At 44.5% G+C, this 23,144-nt stretch overlaps 1 long non-coding RNA gene across 2 annotated transcripts in view; it reads left to right on the plus strand.

The window, feature by feature from the left end:
- Positions 1-840: 840 nt before the first annotated feature.
- The window catches only part of LOC146829652 (uncharacterized), a 204,832-nt gene continuing 182,528 nt past the window's right edge, over positions 841-23,144 (plus strand). For both annotated transcript variants that reach the window (XR_014962031.1, XR_014962030.1), the window contains exon 1: positions 841-1,125. This is a non-coding gene — a long non-coding RNA (uncharacterized LOC146829652). The remainder of the gene's footprint in view (positions 1,126-23,144) is intronic.

Below are 23,144 nucleotides of genomic sequence, written 5' to 3' on the forward strand. Positions count from 1 at the left end.
TGGCAGTGCCGGATAGGAAGTAATCACATTGTTAAGGCCCTCATTAGAAGTACTGGGAGAAATTCTGCTCCCTGTGCAACATGCTTGTTTGAATGAGGGTGGAAATTACAAGTTGTTTGATGGAAATCACACCCTCTTAGTTTTCCCCTGACAGATCAAAACAGCTGAAATGTATCTGGAGAAAAGGTTGACAAAGAAAGGCATGTGGATTTCGGTGCGTTAATTGTCTATTCATGCTATATCTTATTTATATTTACGGGTTAAAAAATGGGAATCGGAAATATTTAAGAGGAGTAATGGTATATACCATGGGGCAGATTTATGAGCCCCTTGCGCCACTTTTGCGTCACTTTTCCCATGTTAAAAGTGACGCAAAAGTGGCGCAAGGGGCTCATAAATCTGCCCCCATGTTTGGTAAATACGTTTCTTTACAATTTATAATTTATAACTTGTAAATTATAAGTCCCTTACTTAGTAATGGTTTCAGGGGCTGTGTGCACCAAGGCGTGAACCCTGAGGACGTGACTCTTGGGGTCAACAGCACGTGACGTCACCGACGCAACTTGAAGCAAATTGCTGAATTTTCATTCAGTTTTATATCGAAAGACACCTCCATACACGGACATTCCTACTAACTACACACTTTCTGCCATACAGCCAGCACCAGAGCTCCGTGCCCCTGTGTACACATTGACAGACGCGTGCCCCGTGCACGCATGAGCACACACGCACGTCTGTAAATAAGGCGGCAGAGGAGGCCGTGAAAGCATCCGTCAGCGTCGCCGTCCCCGGGGAGGGGAGGCTCGGTTCTCCTCCATCAGCCCAGTCGATAAAGGCCGCGGCAGCTTTATCTCGGCTGTCACAGCTGCCGCGTCTATTGACGGAAGTGACAGAGTCCCATGTCCCCAAGACAGGGGGACAGGCCGGGAGGCTGATAGCGGGCTCTGCCCGAGTGACCGGCTGATCACCGCCGCCTCCCGCGGGCCCTTCGCGGGCCGTCGCGGGAGGCTGACGGATGTGTGTTTAAGGGGGTGCCTCGCACTTGGAAGGCCTTGCATGGCATGTGGCGATTACCTCGCAGTGCTTACTATGCGGGACATTGCAACGCAGGTCAGTGCAACGCAGGTAAGTACCAAACATGCCGTTTTTGGACTACTTACAACGCAATTCTATACCATGCAGGAAAGTCTTGTTTTCTTTTTTTTTTAATTACATATTTTTGATGTCATTAAAAAATGTATTCAAGGGTTAAGGGAAGGGTTTTGTAGGGTTCAAGGGTGGGTAAATCTAAAGAGTGGCAAGGGTTTTTGGAGTTCAGGGGCGGGTATAGGTAAAATCAGGGTTTTAAGTGGGCCGGGTCCTGCCGGCAGGGGCGGCTCCTCCATTAGGGCGGAGGAGTGTCGCCCCACTGCTTTCTCGCAGTGCAAGAAGCAGAAACATAAAATGATATTTTAAATACCATTTTATCTTTCTGCTTCTCGCACAGCGAGAAAGCAGAAAGGTATTACTGGTTGTGGTCGGCAAGGAGTGGCTATCCCAATGCTGTGGGGCCTGGCTGTTTGGTCGACCCTGTGGGGCCGACCAAACCAGTCATGCGCACTCTGCATTTTCTCTATGTAGGCTTCATGCAGCACACAAAGAGAAAATGGCCTCCCCATAGGTGCCTGGATGGGCGCCGGCCCCACCAATTACAAAGCTGCCATTGCAGCATTGTGATTGGCTTAGGGGAGGGAGGCTGTCTGCTTCCTGTTCCTTCCGGAGGCAGGAGAGCAGGAAAGCAGCAGGAAAATGCGAGACCCGGCCAGGAGCGGAGGCGGTGTGGGACCCGGTAAGGTACGTTTTCGTTTTATTTTTAAATTCCCTCCCCTCCTTATCCCTGTGCGATCCACCCACCCAACCACCCGCGACTGCCTGCCGGCGCTCAGCACCCGCGGTTCTAAAACTGAGGTGCTGAGACGGGACCCTATCGGGCTCTCCATTTTTGCCCTCACCCTCAGGGGTGGAAAAATATCTTAACTCTGCAGCCGTATGACCCTTCACTGCCTTTTGTGGCAACTTCAAAGAGACTCGTTATTGATCTTTCACAGTCTCATCATTTCAGACCTGAACCATTTTCCGTGTTATATACAATGAAGCTATAGTTGCTGCTTATTTATCGAATGCAACTAACAACCATTGACAAAGCCAATAGTCCAAGCTTGTTGTATGTGTAATGTTACTTGTTGTATTATATATCTGGATGCAATGCCAGAAGCAGCAAAATACCAGTAGGGCGGAACACTATGCTAAGCACAGAGTTTTGGTTTCTGTGTTTTAAACCACGCCCTTAATTACATCAGCCATGCCCCTTTGACAGAACTCCCCCCCCAAGTTTTTTCATCCCACTTAAAGCCCTGGATAAAGGGATGTAAGGGGGTTTTGGGGTTCAGAGTGGATAGAAGAAAAGGGATATCTGTGTTTTTCGGGCTTCATGAGCGAGGAGAGATAAAAGAAGGTAAGGGGTTGTAGTTCATGGGCGATTAGAGGTAGGTGTTTTTTGGGGTTTAAGAATGGGTAGATGTAAAGGGAGGTAACGGTTCCTTAGGGTGTACGGGTGGGTAGATGTAAAGGGAGGTAAGGGGCTCTTAGGGTTCAGAGGTGGGTATAGGTAAAATGGTGTAAGGAGTAATTAGGTTTGAGGGGTGGTTGGAGGTAAAGAGGGGTAAGGATTCTTTTAGGGTTCAAGGGTGGGTGGGGTAAAGGGAGGTAAGGGGTTTCTATGGTTTAGGTGTGGGTAGAGGGAAAAGGAAGTAAGGGTTTTTTAGGATTCAAGGACAGGTACTGGTAAAAAGAGGTAAACAGAATGGGATTTTAAAGTTCCTGCCAGAGTATGTGTAGAGGTAAAGGATTTTTTAGGGTTCAGGGTGTGGATCTATCTACATTAAAAAAGCCAAAGGTAACAAGGATATTATAGCTAGGAAATAGAATTTACAAACATAGAAATTCACTGAAAAAAACAAAAGTTACAGGGATGTTATAGTTAGTCTCAGATTTCACCTGTACAAAACCATAGAAATTTAGCAGTTATAGTCACCTGAGCTAACTATAACTTATGCCCCTGCAATGCACTGCTTGTGATCTCACATATTACATCACTCCTGGCATGGTCAGTGACATCACTGATGACATCTCAAATGACATCACTGATGACATCATCTAGCGAGTGTATTTTGTAAGAATTTATGATTGTTAAACATATATACTAAGCTACTACAAAAGTTAAATTAGTATACTAGGTGTACTACTAATGAGTGATACTATTTTTAACATACATTATGTGAGTGACTGTGTGACTGTATCCATGTATGAGTGGGTGTCTGAGTAGCTGTATAAGTGTCTGAGTGGATGTATGGGTCTATAAGTGGGTGTGTGAGTAGCTGTGTGGGTGAGTGAATGGCTGTGTGAGTGGCTGTATTAGTGAGTGAGTGGGTGTGTCAGTGGCTTTATGGGTGAGTAACTGGCTGTGTGAATGGCTATATGGGTGGGTGAATGGGTGTGTGAGAGACTGTATGGGTGAGTGAGTGGGTATCTGAATGGTCGTATGAGTCAGTGACGGTGTGTAAGTGGCTGTATGGGTGAATGAGTGGATGTTTGAGTTGGTGTTTGTTTAAGTGAGTTAGTGTGTGAGTGGTTGTATTGGAGAGTGAGTGTCTGGGTGAATGGCTGTATCGGTGATTGAGCGGATGTGTGAGTGTTTGTATGGATGTGTGAAGGGGTATGCAAGGGGTTGTGTGAGTGAGGGTGTTAGTGCTTGTATGGGTGAGTGAGTGGCTGTGTTAAGAGGCTGTATAGGAGAGGGAGTGAGTTTGTGAGTGGCTGTATAGGTAAATACGTGAGCGTGTGAGTAGCTGTATGGGTCAGTGTGTGGATATGTGACTGGCTGTATGGATGAGTGACTGGTTGTATGAGTAGCTGTATGGGTGAGTGAGTGGTTGTGTGAGTGGTTGTATGAGTGAGTGTATGGATGTGTGTGTATTTCTGGATGAATGGGTGGTTGTGTGAGTATTTTTTTGGGTTGTGAATGGGTATGGGAGTGGTTGTGTGAGTGTGTGAGTGGGTGTATGTGAGGTTGTATAGGGATGTGAGTGGGTGGGCGAGTAGTTATGTGTATGATGTCATCAGTGATGCCATTTAAGATGTCATCAGTGATGTCACTGACCACGTCATGAGTGATGTAATATGTGAGGTCATAAGCAGTGCTTTGCGTGGGGTGAAATTTATAGTTAGCTCAGATAACTAAGACTGCTAAATTTCTATGGTTTTGTATGAGTGAAAAATGAGCCTAACTATAATGTCCCTGTAACCTTTGTTTTTTTCAGTGATTTTCTAAGGTTTTTTTCAATTCAATTTCTAACTATAATGTCCCTCTAACCTTTGGCTTTTTTAGTGAATTTCTACATTTTATATGTTATTTCTTAACTATAATGTTACTGTAACCTTTGGTTTTTAAAATGTGGATTTTTAAGGTTTTTAAAATTTTATTTCCTAACTGCAACCAGTAAACTTTGACAGTGAGTAAGTTCATGAGTTTCTCAGTGAGTGGGTGGTGGGAGTGTCTTAGTGGGTCTGTCAATGGGGGTGTGCTTGTTTGAGTGGGTCTGGGAGGGGCTGCATAAGTGGCTTACTGGTTGTATGAGTGGGTGCTGAGCATCTGAGTGGGTCTGTGAGTGGATGTGCAAGTGTCTGAGTGGCTGTTGAGTGGGTGTGTGAGTATATGAGTGGGTGTCTGAGTAGGTGCATGGGTGTCTGAGTGGGTGTCAGAAGGTATGAGTGGGCTTGTGAGTGCCCCGATGAGTGTGTGAGTCAGTCTGTGAGTGAATGAGTGCCTGAGTGGGTCTGTAAATGGGGTGTGAGTCAGTGAGTGTGTGTGTGAGTATGTGAGTGGGTCTGTGAGTGAGTACATGAGTCTCTGAGTGGATTTGTGATTGAGTGCATGAGTCTGTGAGTGGGTCAGTGAGTGAGTGTGTGAGTCTCTGAGTGGGTCTGTGAGTGGGTGGGTGAGTCTCTGAGTGGGTCTGTGAGTGGGTGTGTGAGTCTCTGAGTGGGTCTGTGAGTGGGTTCATAAGTGTCTAAATGAGTCTGTGAGTGGGGGCATGTGTGTCTGAGTAGATCTGGGAGTCAGTTCATGAGTCTTTGAGAGGGTCTGTGAGTGAGTGCATGAGTCTCTCAGTGGGTCTGTGAATGAGTGCATGAGTCTCTGAGTGGATCTGTGAGTGAGTACATTAATCTTTGAGTGGGTCTGTGAGTAGGTGCATGAGTGTCTAAGAGGGTCTGTGAGTGGGTGCACATGTGTCTGAGTGGGTCTGTGAGTGAGTGGGTGAATCTCTGAGTGGGTCTGTAAATGGGTTCATGAGTCTGAGTGGGTCTGTGATTGGGTGCGTTAGTCTGTAAGTGGGTCTGTGCATGAGTGTTTAAGTTGGTTTGTGAGTGGGTGTGTCAGTGTCTCATTGGGTCTGTGAGTGGGTGTATGAATCTCTGAGTGGGTGTGTGTGGGTGGGTGAGAGTCTGAGTGCTCACTGTTTTTCCCTCTTCTGTTCTGCTTTGCCTTTCTGCTTGTTTTTCTGCCCCCTGTTATGCCTTTCCTGCTCATTTTTCTGCCTCTGTTGTGCCTTTCCTGCTTGTTTTTATGCCCTCTGTTTTGCCCTCTTCTGCTCTGTTTTGTCTTTCCTGCCCGCTGTTTTGCCTTTTCTGCTTGTTTTTCTGCCCTCTGTTTTACCTTTTTCTGCTTGTCTTCTACCCTTTGTTTTACCTTTCCTGCTATTTTTTCTGCCTTCTGTTTTGCCCATTCTGCTTGATTTTCTGCCCTCCCTTTACCTTTTATGCTTGTTTTTCTGCCCTCTCTCTTGTCTGCTTCTGCACAAGGGCCCAACCTTAATTGAATGTATGAGGGGGACTGCACGGCCCCCTCCTGGGGATGATTCAGCTTCGGGGAACCCATACCCCGGGACCTGGCATTAACTGAATGGGGGGAGGGAAGCCATGCGGCCCCCCTCCCTGGGTTGATTTCGGCTCCGAGGACCCCATTCCCATGGCTTGGCCATGTCTCCTTGGTGCCATGGAGCTCACCCAGGGCACCCAACATGCAGGATGGGGACTGCAGGGGAACTTAAATGCCCCCACTTTCCCAGACAGCTCCCCACCTCCTGTGGAAGCTGGCATTGCAATTGCACACAGGGAGCATGTCTGTAGGCAAGCGGGATCACTTTGACAGCTCCTACGTGCTGGAAACGGAGTGTTTGCTTAACCAAAACAAACAGCTATGTACCTGGGGTGGGCACCTCGGGATAAATCAGGAACCGGCCCTGGGGCGGTGGCAGTTCCCGGGGCCGCACACGGCCCCCCTCCTTTTCTATCAGGGCCAGCCCCGTAGCGGTGCTTGTCCCTGGGGAATATGTGGCCCGGGAGCGTAGGCCACGCGGCCCCTCTCCCATTGTTTAAAAAGTATTTGGCCCCGGTGAGGTGTTGGTTCCCAGCGCTCAGGGCAGTCTGCAGAGCCACCCCAATTCCCCAATTAGCCGTTATTTAGCCCCGGGAGGTGTTGGTCCCTGGGGCTTCGGGGGAGGTCTGCGCTGCCCCCCCATGATTGTTTCTTTAGCTCCAGGGAGGTGGTGGTCCCTGGGGCTTATAGGAAGCCAAGGAGGGGGTCCGCAGGACCACCCCTCTATTTTTAAATAGAAAGCCTCAGGGAGGTGGTGGTTCCTGGGGCTTCTAGCAAGCTCAGGAGGGGGGTCCTTGCGCAGGAGTCTGGATTATTTTTGGCAAACATTTAGTCGGTGCCACAGGTCCGCCATGAAATGCTTTTTTGCCCTGCCAAGGGCCCTCTGGGACCCCAGGACCAAGGCTGCGGGGTTAGGGTATTCGTACGCTGCCCCCTTTTCTTTTTTTCTGTGTCTATTTGGGAAATCGGCTGAAGCTGAGTCCCAAGATGGCTGCCAACACTTCCTGATTAAAGGTTTGGCAGCCAATCAAATCTCATTACCAGATCGGGGGGGGTTCACGAAGCCTTCGTGTCCCTAGATAGTCAAATTTGTTTTTTTCTTTAATAACTCCACAACTACGGAATGGATTTGCACCAATTTACTAAAAGGTCGCTTTCTCGACCAACAGCTACCTTTATGCTAAATTTGGTGTAACTCCATTCAGTGGTTCAGGCTGTAGTCGTGTCTAAAAGTCCTATGGGAAATTACATGAGGAAAACGCATTTTGAGACCTCACTTTTTTCTTGGCCCCCAATTGACGAATCACCCCGAAACTTTAATGATTGCTTCTGAAGTGAGCGTCGTTAAAAGTTTGAACATTTCCTGAAGATTTGTCAAACTATCTATCTCTGTCTATATATATGTACATATATCGAGAGATATATAGATATATAGCTATAGATATCTATATATATATCTACATAGATATACATATATAAAAAAATATTTTAAAAGGGTGTTTCGGCGTTCCCCTCAAATCAAACAAAAAAAGAGGGGATCTTAGCGGATTTTACACAGCAAGAAAAAACAAAAATAACAACAACTCATTTAAATAAATCTTTGTTAAACGACCTGTGTTGGAATAACCTTTCCTGCGCTGTGGCATGCAGGGTATAACTGTACTGCATGAATCAAGCTGCGGACAGCTATCCAAGAGGTTGTCTTGCATTATGTGGATTTTATGTTGCATTATGTCATCTTCAGTGGTTTGTGAAATTATTATTTCACTGAATGAAAATGTCAAACTTCATTAATCTGGACGTTCGTTGTAGTGAATTGATGGTTTGTGATTAGTGCTTCTGGTTTTATGCTATTTATTTGTGAACATTTTCATCTGTATTTATCTATATTTATTTTTTGCTAATTTTTGTAATGTTTATCCATATTTATTTTAGGTTTGGTGAAAAAGTAAGCTGAAGCAAGTGTATTTCCACATTTATTAAATTAATAAATATTCACTCATAATTGAATGCCTGACAGGTTGCAGTGATGTCAGTAGTCATGGATGATAAATGAACACAGTCAAATGTAAACATGCGTTTTTTAGCATCAGCCTTATGCACACCTACAGCTGCTCAAGCCTAATTAGGAATCTCTTGCTTTTTTAGCTCTTTTTGCTGTCAATCTGCAAAGCATGCAGAATTAATCAAAAATAGACCAAACTTTTGTTTTATCCATATTTAAAAATATTTATAGAGAGGAAAAGAGATGGTTTTCTGCCTGTATTTATCTGTAAAAATCAATTAAAAAGAAAACCCTGTATTTTACATGTAAAGGAGGGAGACAGCGATGTCAAGGTGATTACCCAATCTAGCAATGTCCAGATGTGGCATCCCATCCATTTTGATTCACACAGAAGTACGTTTATCATCCAATTGTTCATCACAGGTGCCACACTGATGCTTGACTTCCCAGTCAATTACTTGGTTTACCTCTTGGTTGGAAAAATATATATTGGTGCAGAAAACTAGGGACAGGGGGTGTCCTGGAAACATAGGAAGTTAACCATTGCCTATCTGGCCTTTGGCCAATGGCAGTTCATTTGTTTTTAGGGAGTGGGGGAACTAGCAGGCCTCATTTCACTGGTTCTGCTATTCTGCTTCCCCACAACCTGAAAGGCTGCTGCGGCCCTATGGCATTTGTGTGGAAATGGACCAAACACACATAGGCCGGCTGGATCATTGCCATGTTCAGAACGAGACTGAGTGCAGCTTGATGCACGCCTCCTTGCAGCCCAGCCTCCAGGGGATAACACTGAAACTCTGCTGGAAGGACAGCTGAGGAACCTTTTGCAGCAATTAGCACTTGCCTCAGGTGGGCAGAGTTGGGGGCTGTAAAGAAGCACTGGAGACTGTCCTGGGAGTTCTACTGTTGCCCCCTTCATACTACAGCAGGCAGTAACAATTAGACTGCGAAGCCATGGGCACATGCTTCTATTCATATTCGACTTCTTCAAGAGTTTCATCCCAGTCAACAAAATGTCACCCATGTGTTTCTTCAGTTTCTTATGGCACAAACCTGGTCTGACCACATTAGAGTGCTTTTTGAGCGTGCCAGTCTATTCACACATTTTTAGCACGAGGAGACTGAGAGGCCATTTTAATTGTTGGTGGAGAGGGAACCTCGGCGCAACAGCGATGGAGTACCCTCCCTGCCAACACAGTGGTTCTTCTGTCCTATTTATATGCCTGTAGACCATAGATTTGTCTACACTAGTGACTACTCCGTAACCGATGTCGCCAAACTTCTCCGACTGCTCAATGGAGTCTGAGGGCCATCAGAGAATTAGCAATATGTCCATCCGCCTAACTAGGATGGGTGGACATATAGCTATTTTTTAATGCCAGTAAAAAACTAAAAATACCCTCCTCACCATGGAAGATAACTCCATGGTGAGAGGGGCCTTATCTTTTTTATTTTTTAAAAGAAAATCCTGCTTAGGGATTTTCTTTTGGAAAATAAAAAAGAAACCATTTTGGTGCAAGGCTCTATCATGTTGACGGAGCCCTGCACCAAGCTGTGAAAAGCATTGACAGGATGCGATTTGACAGCAATTCCTGGCAATGCCTTCGAAATTACCACCAAATTCAGTGGGTGGCGTCTCCATCAGGCCGATGGAGTAATTTACTCTGTCACCTTGGTGGAGAAATGGGCCTCCCGCTGATGAATAGATTAGCTCCTGGGCCCGATTCACAGAACTAACTTAAGACAAAATCCTAAACTTACTACTTTTGGTATTCACAGAAGGCAGTTAGTAGTAGTAAAGTTAGGACAAACTTAAGACAAACTTAAGACAGACTTAAGACAGACTTAAGACAGACTTAAGACAAACTTAAGACAGATTTAAGACAGACTTAAGACAGACTTAAGTTAGGATTTTGTCTTAAGTCTTCCTTAAGTCTGTCTTAAATTTGTCTTAAGTCGGTATTAAGTCTGTCTTAAGTCTGTCTTAAGTTTGTCTTAAGTTTGTCTTAAGTCAAACTTAAGACAAAATCCTAACTTTACTACTACTAAATGCCTTCTGTGAATACCAAAAGTAGTACGTTTAGGATTTTGTCTTAAGTTAGTTCTGTGAATCGGCCCCTAAGTGATTTGCCAAGAATTACAGTATGTTGAGGTAAGACCAGAATTTGATTCTGGTTCTCACTTTCACAGTCAGCAGCTCTAGCTGTGAGCTCATACCTCCTGATGCTGTCATCTGCAGCAGAGGAGTGGAAACATCTTGATCTGCCATAAGGAGATAAGTGCATTAGGGTGTAGATCACCCAGTGCTTAATTTGAGCCAGTGGTTTCCGGTACTTGGCACCAGCACTTAATTGTCAACACCGGCGCTTGTGACAGTCTCCACAATGTGGCGCTGTCTGGCTGATTTAGAGATGACGACACCAGTAAATTATTCATTCAATATACTTTAAAAATGACTATTACCTCCCACTAAGCCATTCTTATAGCTATATGCAGCCGAGAACAGTAAGAATTCTCACACTTGTAGGAGTGTGAGGGTTAGTAGTTGTGTTGTTAGTACCATTGGCAGCAGGGCAGGGGCAATTTGTGGTGTAAGCTGCAGTGGCCTCCTGACAAGAGCACTGGCACTTATTTTACTTATCAATTAAGCACTGAGATTACCAAAAAAACGATGGCCTGGGATGCGGCCTGAGTAATTACCTCTGGCTTAGACAGATTCAAGCACTCCATCCACGTGTGGCTGATATGCCCAGACATGGTTCGCATTCGCACTGGAGCCAAGTTGTAGCTGGCAGAAGAGGCGCAATTAGGCTAAAACTGGCCTTTGGTCACTTGCGTTCCTGCTCTGAGTAGACCTGGCTTGGCAGTTCAATGTAGACTGCTTCCATTGGAGCAGAACCATCGCTGATTTGCACGTGGCTGCATCTCACCCGAGGTGGTATGATGAGCAACAGATCGATGGGTTGGGATGCGGCCCGAGAAATTACCAGCGGCTGAGTTTAGAGCAATCAATCAAGTCAAGTCAATCAGTCTTTATTTCAGTTATAAAAACATAAAAATTGCGAAAAAACAATAAATGATTAATTTAATAAACAAGATAAAACATCATTAAGGCAATAAGAAAGGTGAAATATGAAATCCTATTCCATAAAACACAACATTTTCCTAATCTTTCGGGCATGCAACTTAAAAGATATCCCAGTAAACATTCAATAAATCCTTTTTTTCTCTTTATTGTGAAGTTCTAAGTGCGACAGGTATACCCAGATGTGGATCCCGTGCTCACTGTGCCAGTGGAACCAAGTTGCAACCAACTGAAGAGGCCCAACTAGGTCTCAACCAGTCTTGGATTATTTGTGATCCAGTTGAGAGAAAACCTGGTTTGGCAGGTCGCGCTTGTCTGTTCTCATTTACCTAGGCTCATATGGCTGAGTCTAATTCAAAGTGACATAATCAGCAAAAATGAATGGGTTGTATTGCATATTTAACAGTGGCCGAGAATAATTCAAGCATACCATCCATTACTTATTAAATGATTGATTTTTATACCCTAAGTTCGACAGGTATGTCCAGACGCAGGTCCCAAGCTCACAGCGCCACTTGAACCAAACTGCAACAGACTGAGGAGGAAGAATTTGCCCGAAACTTGTCTTGGGTGGCATATGTTCCAGTTCCAAGAGGACCTGGCTTGGCACATCATGCTGGACTATTACCATTGGATGAGGACTAGGGCTGATTGGCACATGGCTGTGTCTAATCTAAGGTGTTACGATGGTCTAAGTTGTGGCCAAAGAGGCACGTGAGGGATACCTTCCTCTCTAATGAATAAAAAAAACAACATGAAGAAGGGAAATGACTTTACATTGAACAAATAAAGGAAAATAAACAAGTAAAAGGGACATGTCTTTTGTTGACAGCACTATAGCAAAACAGATTGATCCATGCAGCATCAAGAGTTAACCGTTAGAGTTCTGGTAAAACTTGGCCTTATCTAGGACAAAAGGAGAGGGAAGAGAGGTTGAAGGGAGGGGAGAGAGATAACATGAGAAGTCAAAAAATGGGAGGAGAGAGAAAAAGAGGCGAGAGGAAACAGAGGGTGAGAGGAGAGAACAGATAAAGGAGAAATAAGGAAGGAAGGAAGGATAGGAAGGAAGGAAGGAAGGAAGGAAGGAAGGAAGGAAGGAAGGAAGGACGGAAGGAAGGGAGGAAGGAGACAAAGGGAGTTAGAGACGTGGGAAAGAGTCAAGAGAGGAAAGCTAGAGTGAAGGGGGGAAGGAGTGGAACAAGAGATTTGTAAAGGAAGGGAAGGACAGTGAAAAATGAGAAGCTAAAGGGGAAAGGAGGGAAACAACAGTGGAATGACAAAGAAAGAGGGTGGATGAGAGGGTGGGAGCAGAGTCAAACGTTTCCTGGTTTGGAAGAACAAGGGATTGATGAATGGTGCTCAAGATGCTCAACTAATGTCCTTGGTTCCCTTGTGGACCTGATGTCTATAAGCTCAATGTAGCTGTAGGCGGTAAGACAGAACCCTCCAATTTCTGGAGGAAGTTCTAAATATGGAGGAGAATCCACTGGTGGACTTTCCTTTGCCATAGGGATAGTATGGTGAAGGAAATTCTGATGGCATATTGTCCTCTGACTTTAGTACTTCCTCCAAACTTAGGAGGATTTTGTGTAGCACTCAACTGTAATTCATGCCCAAGGCCTGTCCTCCACCTACAGCAGAGGCAAAACAAAGCACCATCGCTTCCTTGGCTCACGTGAGACATGGTAATAAATGGTACTCAACAGGATGTAATAATATGTGTACTCTGAATCACACTGGTGAACTGATAGTGGAGAGATCTCTGTGGGACTGACAGAAGAAAGCGTGGCTGGAAAAAGAGCGAGTCTCCTGGACCTGAGGGTGAGCAGTAGCCTCAGGAAACCTGAGAGGGGAAATCAGCTTAGAGGTTCTGAGGCTGAGTGAGTAGCTTAGGGAGCAACTGATAGAGAGCAAGAGCTTCAAGGCCTTAGGGTGAGCAGCGCTCATGGGTCCCTGAGGGTGAATAGAAGCCTACAGGCCTGAGGGTGTGCATGATCCTCTGGGGATCTGTTGGTGATTGAGAATGGGGCATCTCTAAGGATGACCAGAGGTTTGAGCTCTGATATTGGCAGGTGTGTTCGAGACATGAGGGGGGCCATGAGCTCAGGGACCTAAGCTTAAAGACCTATGGGGGTGTAGATTTATAGGGTTTAAGATGGCTGTCAGGCATCCTGCAGAAAAGCGGCCGTTGAATTATGCTGTTTCCATTCTTTGCCAGTGATAAGTCATTGCAAGCTTTAAAATGCTCCTCTTTTTCTTGAATTTCCCACCAAATTAGCTCCCTGGCTATAAGCAAGCAATATTTTGGGAAATGTTGTATTCCATAAATGTGGCAACTTTTTTGGGGTGCCCGGGCCTATTTTTAGTCCCAGTCTAACCATGCAATCAGGGGGTTGGATGTAACAAAATGATATCATAAATAGAAAGATACTGTAATTCAGGAGGACCCTCACATGCAAGAATGAATAGGTGCTACCTAAGGAAAGAAATGGACAAGGGAGAGTTAGTAGGAAGTTAATCAGACATGTAGGTTTACACTCTTCCCTTCTTCTATGTTTACACTCTTTCATTCATGGAGGTGTGTGTTCTTCCGTTCATAGTGGTTTACACTCTTCCATTCATGGAGGTTTACACTCTTCCCTTCATGAAGGTTTACACTCTTTCATTCATGTAGGTTTACACTCTTCCATTCATGGAGGTTTACAGTCTTCCATTCATGGAGGTTTGCACTCTTCCCTTCATGGAGGTTTACACTCTTCCATTCATGGAAACAAGCACTCTTCCATTCATGGAAGTTTACACTCTTCCATTCATGGAGGTATACACTCTTCCATTCATGGTGGTATAGAGGCTTACACTCTTCCATTCATGGAGGTTTACACTCTTCCCTTCATGGAGGTTTATGCTTTTTCATTCATGGAGGCATGAAGGTTTACACTCTTCCCTTCATGGAGGTTTACACTTTTCCATTCATGGAAACGTACACTCTTCCATTCATGGAAACGTACACTCTTCCATTCATGGAGCTATACACTCTTCCATTCATGGAGGTATGCAGGTTTACACTCTTCCATTCATGGAAATTTACAGTCTTCCATTCATGGAGGTATACACTATTCCATTCATGGAGGTATGGAGGTTTACACTCTTCCATTCATGGAAACGTACACACTTCCAATTTATGGAGGGTTACACTCTTACCTTCATGGAGGTTTACACATTTTAATTCATGGAGGCATGGAAGTTTACACTCTTCCCTTCATGGAGGTTTACGCTCTTCCATTCATTGAAACGTATACACTTCCAATTCATGGAGGGTTACACTCTTACCGTCATGGAAGTTTGCATGTTTTAATTCAAGGAGGCATGGAAGTTTACACTCTTCCCTTCATGGAGGTTTACACTTTTCCATTCATGGAAACGTACACTTTTCCATACATGTAAATGTACACTCTTCCATTCATGTAAACACACACTCTTCCATTCATGGAGGTTTACACTCTTCCCTTCATAGAAATGTACACTCTTCCATTCATTGTGGCTTACACGCTTCCCTTCATGGAAATGTTCACTCTTCCATTCATTGAAGTTTACACGCTTCCCTTCATGGAGGTTTACACTCTTCCATTCATTAAAGTTTACATGCTTCCCTTCATGGAGGTTTACACTTTTCCATTCATGGAAACATACACTCTTCCATTAATAGAAACGTACACTCTTCCATTCATGGAGTTATACACTCTTCCATTCATGGTGGTATGGAGGTTTGCAATCTTCCATTCATAGAAGTTTACACACTTCCATTCATGGAGGTATACACTCTTTCATTCATGGAGGTATGGAGGTTTACACTCTTCCATTCATGGAAACGTACACACTTCCATTCATGGAGGGTTACACTCTTCCCTTCATGGAGGTTTACAGTTTTCCATTCATGGAAACGTACACTCTTCCATTCATGGAAACGTACACTCTTCCATTCATAGAGGTTCACACTCTTCCATTCATGGAGGTTTACAGCACTCTTCCCTTCATAGAAATGTACACTCTTCCATGCATTGTGGCTTATACGCTTCCCTTCATGGAAATGTACACTCTTCCACTCATTGAAGTTTACACGCTTCCCTTCATGGAGGTTTACACTTTTCCATTCATTAAACTTTACTCGCTTCCCTTCATGGAGTTTACACACTTCCATTCTTGGACATGCACATGCTTCCATTCGTTAAGGTTTACACTCTTTCATTGCCTGAGGTTTACATTCATTCATTCATGGAGGTTTACATGCTTTCTTTGCCTGATGTTTAGATTCATTCATTCATGGAGGTTTGTATTCTTCAGTTTACACTTGTCACTTCATAGTAGTCTACATTCTTCCTTTTGCACAGGTTTACACTCTTGCTTTTATAGACTTTCCTTTTTGGACACCTCTTCCAATCATATGTACTGTACCTGATGCATTTTGCTGCTGCCTTGCCTGTGATTGGCTAGGTGAGGAAGATGTGATGCAATGCAAATCATTTGTTCACCTTGTGTGGCCTCCTTGCATTGACTGAGAACTTGGACTTTGAGAGTTTACAGAGGAGCCAATTACCCATTTGTTTGTGGAAGCGGAAATTGTGTTTTATTGATTGTATTTATGAGGGCAGAGAGTTGCAAAGATGTTATACAGAACAGATAGTGCCATAATTTCAGACGAAAAGGATTTCATGTAGAGATCTCAATAACAATTTGTAAAGAAAGTATTTATTTTTAAAAAGAAAACATGTAGCTAAGAAACAAATCTAGGCCCAGATTTCAAAGAGAGAGAGAAAATGTAGCATTTACTTAGATATGGTGCATTTTATGGAAGCCAAGTGCCAACTCACACACCCTTGCGCCATACTGCAACGATTAGTGCATTGTCTGAAGCATTGCTTTTGTCCTAGAAGGGGTCCCCCCCAGTACAAAAACTACACATTAAAGAGGTTTCCTACTTCGTTGTTTGCTGTACAATGCAGCACTTATGCAAAGGTAGAAAAATGAGAGGAAATGAAAACATCTCTCCTCATCATGCCTGCCTCGAGGAGGTGTAAGATTTTGACACAAATCCTTCTGCGCCAGTGTGTGTACATAGGGATTTGCGTCAAACCCCACTAGTGGTTGCATGGGAACGCTACTCCTACCCGATGCAAAGTAACTGAAAGCAGTGCCAATCCTGATTTAAATTGGATAGTAAATGCTACTCTAACACTTTGCACCTGGTTTGTGGCACCAAAGTGATGCAAAGCTGATGCACAGTGTTAGTAAATGTGGGTCCAACTATAAAAGGATGAACAGGGCTAATCGCGAGGCTCACTGTACCAGATCTCTGTCCTCTCAGTGACAACTTCCTCATTCTGGTGTAGCCAGAGGAGTTTACATACAGCAAGCTTTGGGGGTCAAATTGTCTGACTGTATGATTCTTGAATGTTATTACTGGCCTTCTATGCGTGGAATGTATGTGTGGATAACTCACCAACATCTGGCTTTTGGAGAGGCTAATGACTGAGATATAATGACATGTTATTACTGAAAGTTGCCTTGTATGGTCGGTGAAGTTGTGGTGTCATCATACTGTGAATGTAATGCCAGTGGGGCAGGGAAACATTGATAGAGAGAAGTCTAGCAAACAAACCCATGGCGAGTCCTTCTCTGATCTGACAAGGACCAAGACCCAAGGCTGTAAATAAAATTAGATTCTGAAATAATGATTAATGCAACTTCTTTGGCTGTTGTCTTGATCAATGCTTGATTTGTTACAGAAAATGTGCAGAGGTCCAAAGTTCTGTGCAGCACCATTGAAGGATGGGGTGCCGAATACCACGGCTGTGCAGTTTTGATTTCACCTTGTGACTTTTTACTCCACAACCAGACACTCCCTGCCTATTTATATATTCTCTTGCTGGTTCTTTTGCATCCCTGCTTTCTCCCTTTACCACTCTTTTTCTGTCTTTCGCTTCCTCCTTGTTACCCCCTTTTGTGTTTTTCTCTCTCTTGCTCCCGCTCAAAGTCTGTTGAGGAAAAATAAGTGCCTTTACCAAAAAATGAGTGTATGTGAGGATAACTCACAGATTGTGCTGTTGTAATCAAGCAACATTACACTGACTGGTCCAATAATCATAATATGACCCATTTGTATACAAAGGACGCCTCAAAGTATGTGCTGACATGATACAAACAGTATCACAACTCTCCTTTAAAGGACAGGATCAAAAGAATAGGTTATTGGGGAGGGTGAAATGTACAATAAAAACCTACAGGAAAAAGTCTTTAAAACCATGGAGAGTGGTTGAAGCTTCCAGCCACTTTAGGGCCACAGACCTCAGGTCTCTTTAAGATGCTCGACAGCCCTCTATGTCAGAGAGTTCATCCTTTCTTTCTTGCCTGCGAGTCGGAAAAGTTGTAGCTCTATTTTCTGTAGTATGCCTACAGCGATGTTTCTCGTTATTGCAAAATCTCTAATTCTTCGAGGACACCCTGAGGTCCATACTTTGGTCTCTTTTTGGCAGTTCAGCACTTTACATACTTCCAAAGAGGTGACATCCTCACACCCAAGTATGCCTCATGATCACCTCCACCAGGTCCTCTCTCTCCTGCCATTGTGGGATACATAGGATCCTCAAGAAAGAAGCCTTGCCAAGTTGTCCGGTTAGTCCACCTCTTTGAGCAACTTAGGGCTGTGATGGAGCACTCCTTGAAGCCCTCAAGCTCTCTCATTGTTTTCTCGAAGTTATGCACCCGACTCTCAACCCTGAACAGGCATTGGTCAAGGCCTCCCGGCTTTAACTCATTTTGGGCAACTCTAACTTTGAGATCGTCAAAACCATCAAGGACACTTTCCTATCTATTCTCCGAATGTATCTCTCACATCCTTCAGAAGGTTATGGAGCAGGGCCTTGTTATAGATAATCAGGATGGCAGTACGTGGTCTTCCTCTTCTGGGTCATCCCTTTGAAAGAGAGGCAACAGCGTCTTCCTCTGATTGAAAAAAATCTCTCTTGGTCTTGACACCATTGTTTTTGCCCTCTTTACGCAGCATGTTGGGCTGGACAGTTTCCCTCAACTAATCGACACGACATGCACACCACACATAGCAATCACATGCTCCTCACACCAGACATTTTGACACATTTACATTGTCCCATATTAGCTCTCCCCGAGGTCGAGAGCCATCAATTAATCAATCAGGATTTGTAACAGCCAGGTCTTGAGAGCCATTCGGAATTCCGGAAGTGACTTGATGGTCCAGAGGTGCTTGGGGAGGCTCTTCCAGGTCTTTGCTATGAAGTGGGAGAAGTAGCGTCCTCCACTTCTACTTCTGTAGATGTGGGGAGTATGGGCAAGTGAAAGGGAGGTGAAGCGTACTCTTCTCGATGGTTGGTGGAAGTTCATGCAGTGTTTAAGGTAGGCGGTTTCTTGGTTTGTTTAGAGCCTTGTGTGCGTAGGTCAGCAGCTTGAATATAAATCTCTTTCTGAGCGGGAGCCAGTGGAGTTTCCTGAGGTGGGGTGTAATGTGTGTTTGTCGGAGAAGACCAAGGATGAGTCTGGCTGCAGCGTTCGGTACAGTCTGAAGTCCCTGCAGAAGGTGTGCGGTGATTCCTACGTAGAGGGCATTGCCGTAGTCCAGTCGGCTGGTGATAAGGGCCTGTTTCATGGTGTGTCTCGTGTGTAGGGGTAGCCACAACTATCAGTGTCCTTATCAGATGCGAACCTGTGAGTGATTTATGACTAAGATGCTCTTTTGGAATGTAGAGAACATTGTATTGTACCTCCTAAACTGTATAAATTAACGGCCAAATCATTGTACATCGAGAGATTCTGAGCAGACGCATTCTGTCCAGGCTCTCCCCGCCGCAGCGTTTAATTAAACCAACTTGTTCCTGTTTTGCCAAACACCTCTTTCTTTTCATTTATTTAAGATAAATTCATATCTGAGCAACACTTCCAAAGTCATTGTTCACTATTGTCTGGCCTACCTCTCCCTTAGGACAACATTGGGTTACCCTAATACATTTAATAAGTACTAACTTTTGATTTGGAGTCGGTAGAAATATCTTGTTTGGGCTCAAATACATTGTAATTTAAGATCTTCTTTAATGATAAATTTTGATTTTAGATAACATTTTTGAAAATGCTACTTTTAGAAAGGTGGCATTTTCCTGCCCTAAACTTTCAGAGGCATTCTTGGAGTTTCCAGCTGCCTGGGCCTGTTAATTGCTCCCCCATCAGGAATGCGTACTGGGTCCAGACAGTGAACAATAGGACCTGGGTGTAACTGGGAGAGGGCCATGCTGACAGAATGAGAGGGGGGAGCTGTTTCCTGTCTCGCTTACATTTCAAAGGATCTGCCATAGCATGCTCACAAAGAACTTGACACCAGGCTTTTGTCACCCCAGACATCTTGGGACATAGGCAGGGAGGAAGTTCTGGAGCCATCAATGGGGGGAAAGCTCTAGAAGTTTCTTCCACTTCAAAGCTGGCACCAGGAATATTTAATGCACCCACAGACCCACTCTTCAGTACATCCTTGGACCAGTAGAGGACTATGGAAGGACTGCCTTGTACTCCAGAGGAGGACTGCACTGTTGTTTGATGTTTGCCTTGTTTCTCAGTGGACTGCCCTGCTGCTACCAGATGACTGCCCTGCTGATTGAGGCCTGCCTTGTTGTTTGAAGGGGAGAGGACCATCTCCTTGAACCCAGGACTACCAGAGTGACTCTGAGGGTCATTTGGTTGACATCCTGTCCTGAGCTACAGGAACACAAGCTGCAGAGGGCTCCCTGCAACTTACCAGCTGACCTACTGCAACTGGCCCTGCCTGGACCTACAACTGAAGCTGCCTAAACCTGCAACTGGATGGGCCTGAACTCTAGGCCTCTGCTGGACTGTGTTCCCTATTCCCATGAGGTGCCTCCCCAGGTTCTGGACCCTTGACTGGCTTCAGTTGAGCTTCTCCTGTGAAATCTTGAACTCTGCGCTCCAGCCTTTGAGAAGGGAGCTTTTTAAGCAGGACTAATCTGGTCCCTGTCTCCGGCCCGCACTCCATCACAGTCAGTCTGACTTGACTTATAACTTTGTCCCGGTCTAGTTTAACCAGATACACACAGTAAGCACTTTCTGTTTCTTTTCACTATTTTTACTTAAACATAAAATAGCATAACATGTATTTGTAAAGCGAACGTTCACCCAAGGGTATCTTGGCGCTAAATAACGGATGTTTATTGTTAACCCAACCCAATGGTACTCAACCTTTCGAATTGCATATCTCTGGTTGTACTGATTGAATTTTTGTTGTTTTGGTACCTTTTTGTTTATTACATTTTGCTCTTATTTGTCTAAATTGATGTGGGATTTTCAATTGTGCTGTGTTTCTACTTTATTACTGTTTGTGTGCTGCATAAATACTTAACACAGTGCCTTTAAGTTAAGGCTGATTGCTTTTGTGCAAAGCTACTACAGGGTTAATACAGGTTAATTTAGTGACGTTTGTGTTTGAATCTGACAAGGATTGTGGTTGTTGCTTGAGAAGGGTTTTCATCCCCCTCAATCAAAAACCCAATGTCTTACAGTGACCAAGAGAATGAGAGAGTGGCAGGAATACCGCGTCAGCGAGAAGGTAAGTATGACATGTGTGATGGTACTAGAGAATGGGAGGGTGACAGGGTGATAGTGACACAGAGACCAAGAGTGTGACGGAAAGTTCCAGAGACAATTGGAATGTGACAGTAACGGAAGGTAACAGAGAGAATGGAAGGGTGACAGGAATGAAGCGACCGAGAATGTGAGACTTACGTGGAGATAGCGGCTGAGAGAACAGGGGAGTGGAACGGTATACACAGACAGAGAGATTGGAAGTTAGACAGGGAGGAAGTGAAGTATAACTGTAGAGTGATAAGTTGAGGATGACAGAGAGAATAGGAGTGGGATTGATGACGACAGAGCGAATCAGAGAGTAACATGCAGACAGAGAGAATCAAGCACTTGTAAGTAGACCGGGCTGGGGCAGTGACAGAGTCATGCGACATAGTGATAGGAAGCAGTCGAACTGGTTGGAAACAGAGACAGGGCACGGGTGAAAGACAGACAGACAATGGCAGAGTGAATGTGGGTGTTACAGAGAGACATTCACCAGGAGAGTAAAAGGAATCCGCTAACGGATGATGTAGGCGCGAGAACCACCATACCTGGATGATGATGATGACGGTGATGACAATAACAATAATACCAATAACAATATGTTGTGATGTCATGTACACTACATTCCAGTTTGCCAATGTGTAGTGACGTATATTGTAATTAGAGTCAATAGACGGAATACTTCTTGGTCTGTATTTATTAGCCACAGCCTCAGTCGTCCAACAGGTAACTGACCAATATAGAATCCACTACTACAAGGCACATTTTGACATTCTACATTCCAGTGATGCAATGCTGGAATGTTGTGTACCTGAGATCACAACACAATAATAGCAATAATAATAGATTCTTTTTATACAGCACTGCAGCCCTTTCGACCCGGTGACTCACTTCGATAACATTGAGTCTGGTCCCCCTTTTCTGAATTCAGGCTGTTTACTAGGAGTGACAGGGAGCAGTTGTGTGTTGAATAATAAAGGCAAGTTAAAAGCTGAGCCTGCTTCCTTCTGCTGTGTTTTTTTGGTTTAGGGATACAATCACGATATCTGTTTTAGGATGCAGAAGCGGGTTCGCGATGCTTAAATGCCGCCTTCCTTCTTATCCGGGGAACTGGGGATATTCACCAGGGAACCACTAATGGAGGAGGAAGGCTCTGCCGCCTGTACTTTCAGAGAGTCCTCCCCACCCCAAATGCAACAAATCATGAAAAATGGATGGAGCCCTACTTACCTCCCAGAGACCACTGGTTTTTAAAGCAATGGATGGTCCTAGAAAAGTAAAGTTTAATTGAAATGTGTATTTGTGGCTGTCCTCCCTGAAATCTGGGCCTCATTTACAATTATTTGGCGTAGTGAAGTGCCGCAAGTCTTTTTGCTGTGCTGGCCTGAGCCACATCGAAAGGGCAGGATTGCACAATAATTATGAGATATGGTGCATTCCTCTCTTTTCAGCCAGCGCAGGTGCACAATTTGGATGCCTAGTGCCACTGCAGGCACCCTTGCATCTTAGTGCAAGGGGGTGTATGTTGTTGGCAGGATTGTTTTGGTGTAGGGAAGGTCACCTTCCAGCACAAAAACAATCCATGGAGGCAGTTTCCTCTTTCTACGTGTGCTGCAAAATGCAGAAAGAAACAGCGAGAAGAAATATATTTCTCCTATTTACATCTGCCCTGGGGAGGTGTGCAGATTTGACGCATTCCCAGGTATACAGATCCTTGTAAATCTGGGAATGCTTCAAACACCCTGGGTGTTACGTGGGAACACCCACCGCAAAATCACCCATGGAAAGCCTCCCTGATGCAGTTTGAAGCAACCCAAAGACTTGCGTTTAGTTGCCTTACACCATATCTACGAGTCCATGAAAAGCTACACAAAGTGACTTTGTGTGCCCTCGTAGATATGGGTCCGCACTATGGCTGCCAGATCATCATTGAAAGTGACGCACCGGCAATGAAAGGGGTGTGTAAATAAGCCCCTCTGTGTTTTAGCTGTGAGTGAATACTCATTTGGTAAATTTTTAGGGGCATATTTAGAACAAAATGACACAGTGCAGTGCCACAAGCCAGCTTGTTGTGTTGCGCTGCGCTATTAGAAAAGTGCATGGATACATCTGATTTACAGCAATAGGACGCATCCCTGTACTTTCTTCTGCCTGGGCAGAATGCAGCACACATAGAAAGAGGAAAACACAAGGAGAAATAAAGGTATTTCTCGTTGTTGCGCCACCCTTACACCTCCCCTGGGGAGGCGTAGGCTTTTGATGCATTCCCAGGTTTACAAATCCTTGTAAATCTGGGAATGCGTCAAAATACATGAGTGTTACTTGGGAACACCCAATGCAATTCCCAAGGAACGCTCTTTTTACACAGAGTAAGGCAACGCAGCGACTTGTGCTGCATTGCCTTACTCCATATCTACAAG

This window comes from Triturus cristatus, chromosome 5_2 (genome assembly GCF_964204655.1).
Source record: "Triturus cristatus chromosome 5_2, aTriCri1.1, whole genome shotgun sequence".
Taxonomy (NCBI): Eukaryota; Metazoa; Chordata; class Amphibia; order Caudata; family Salamandridae; genus Triturus; species Triturus cristatus.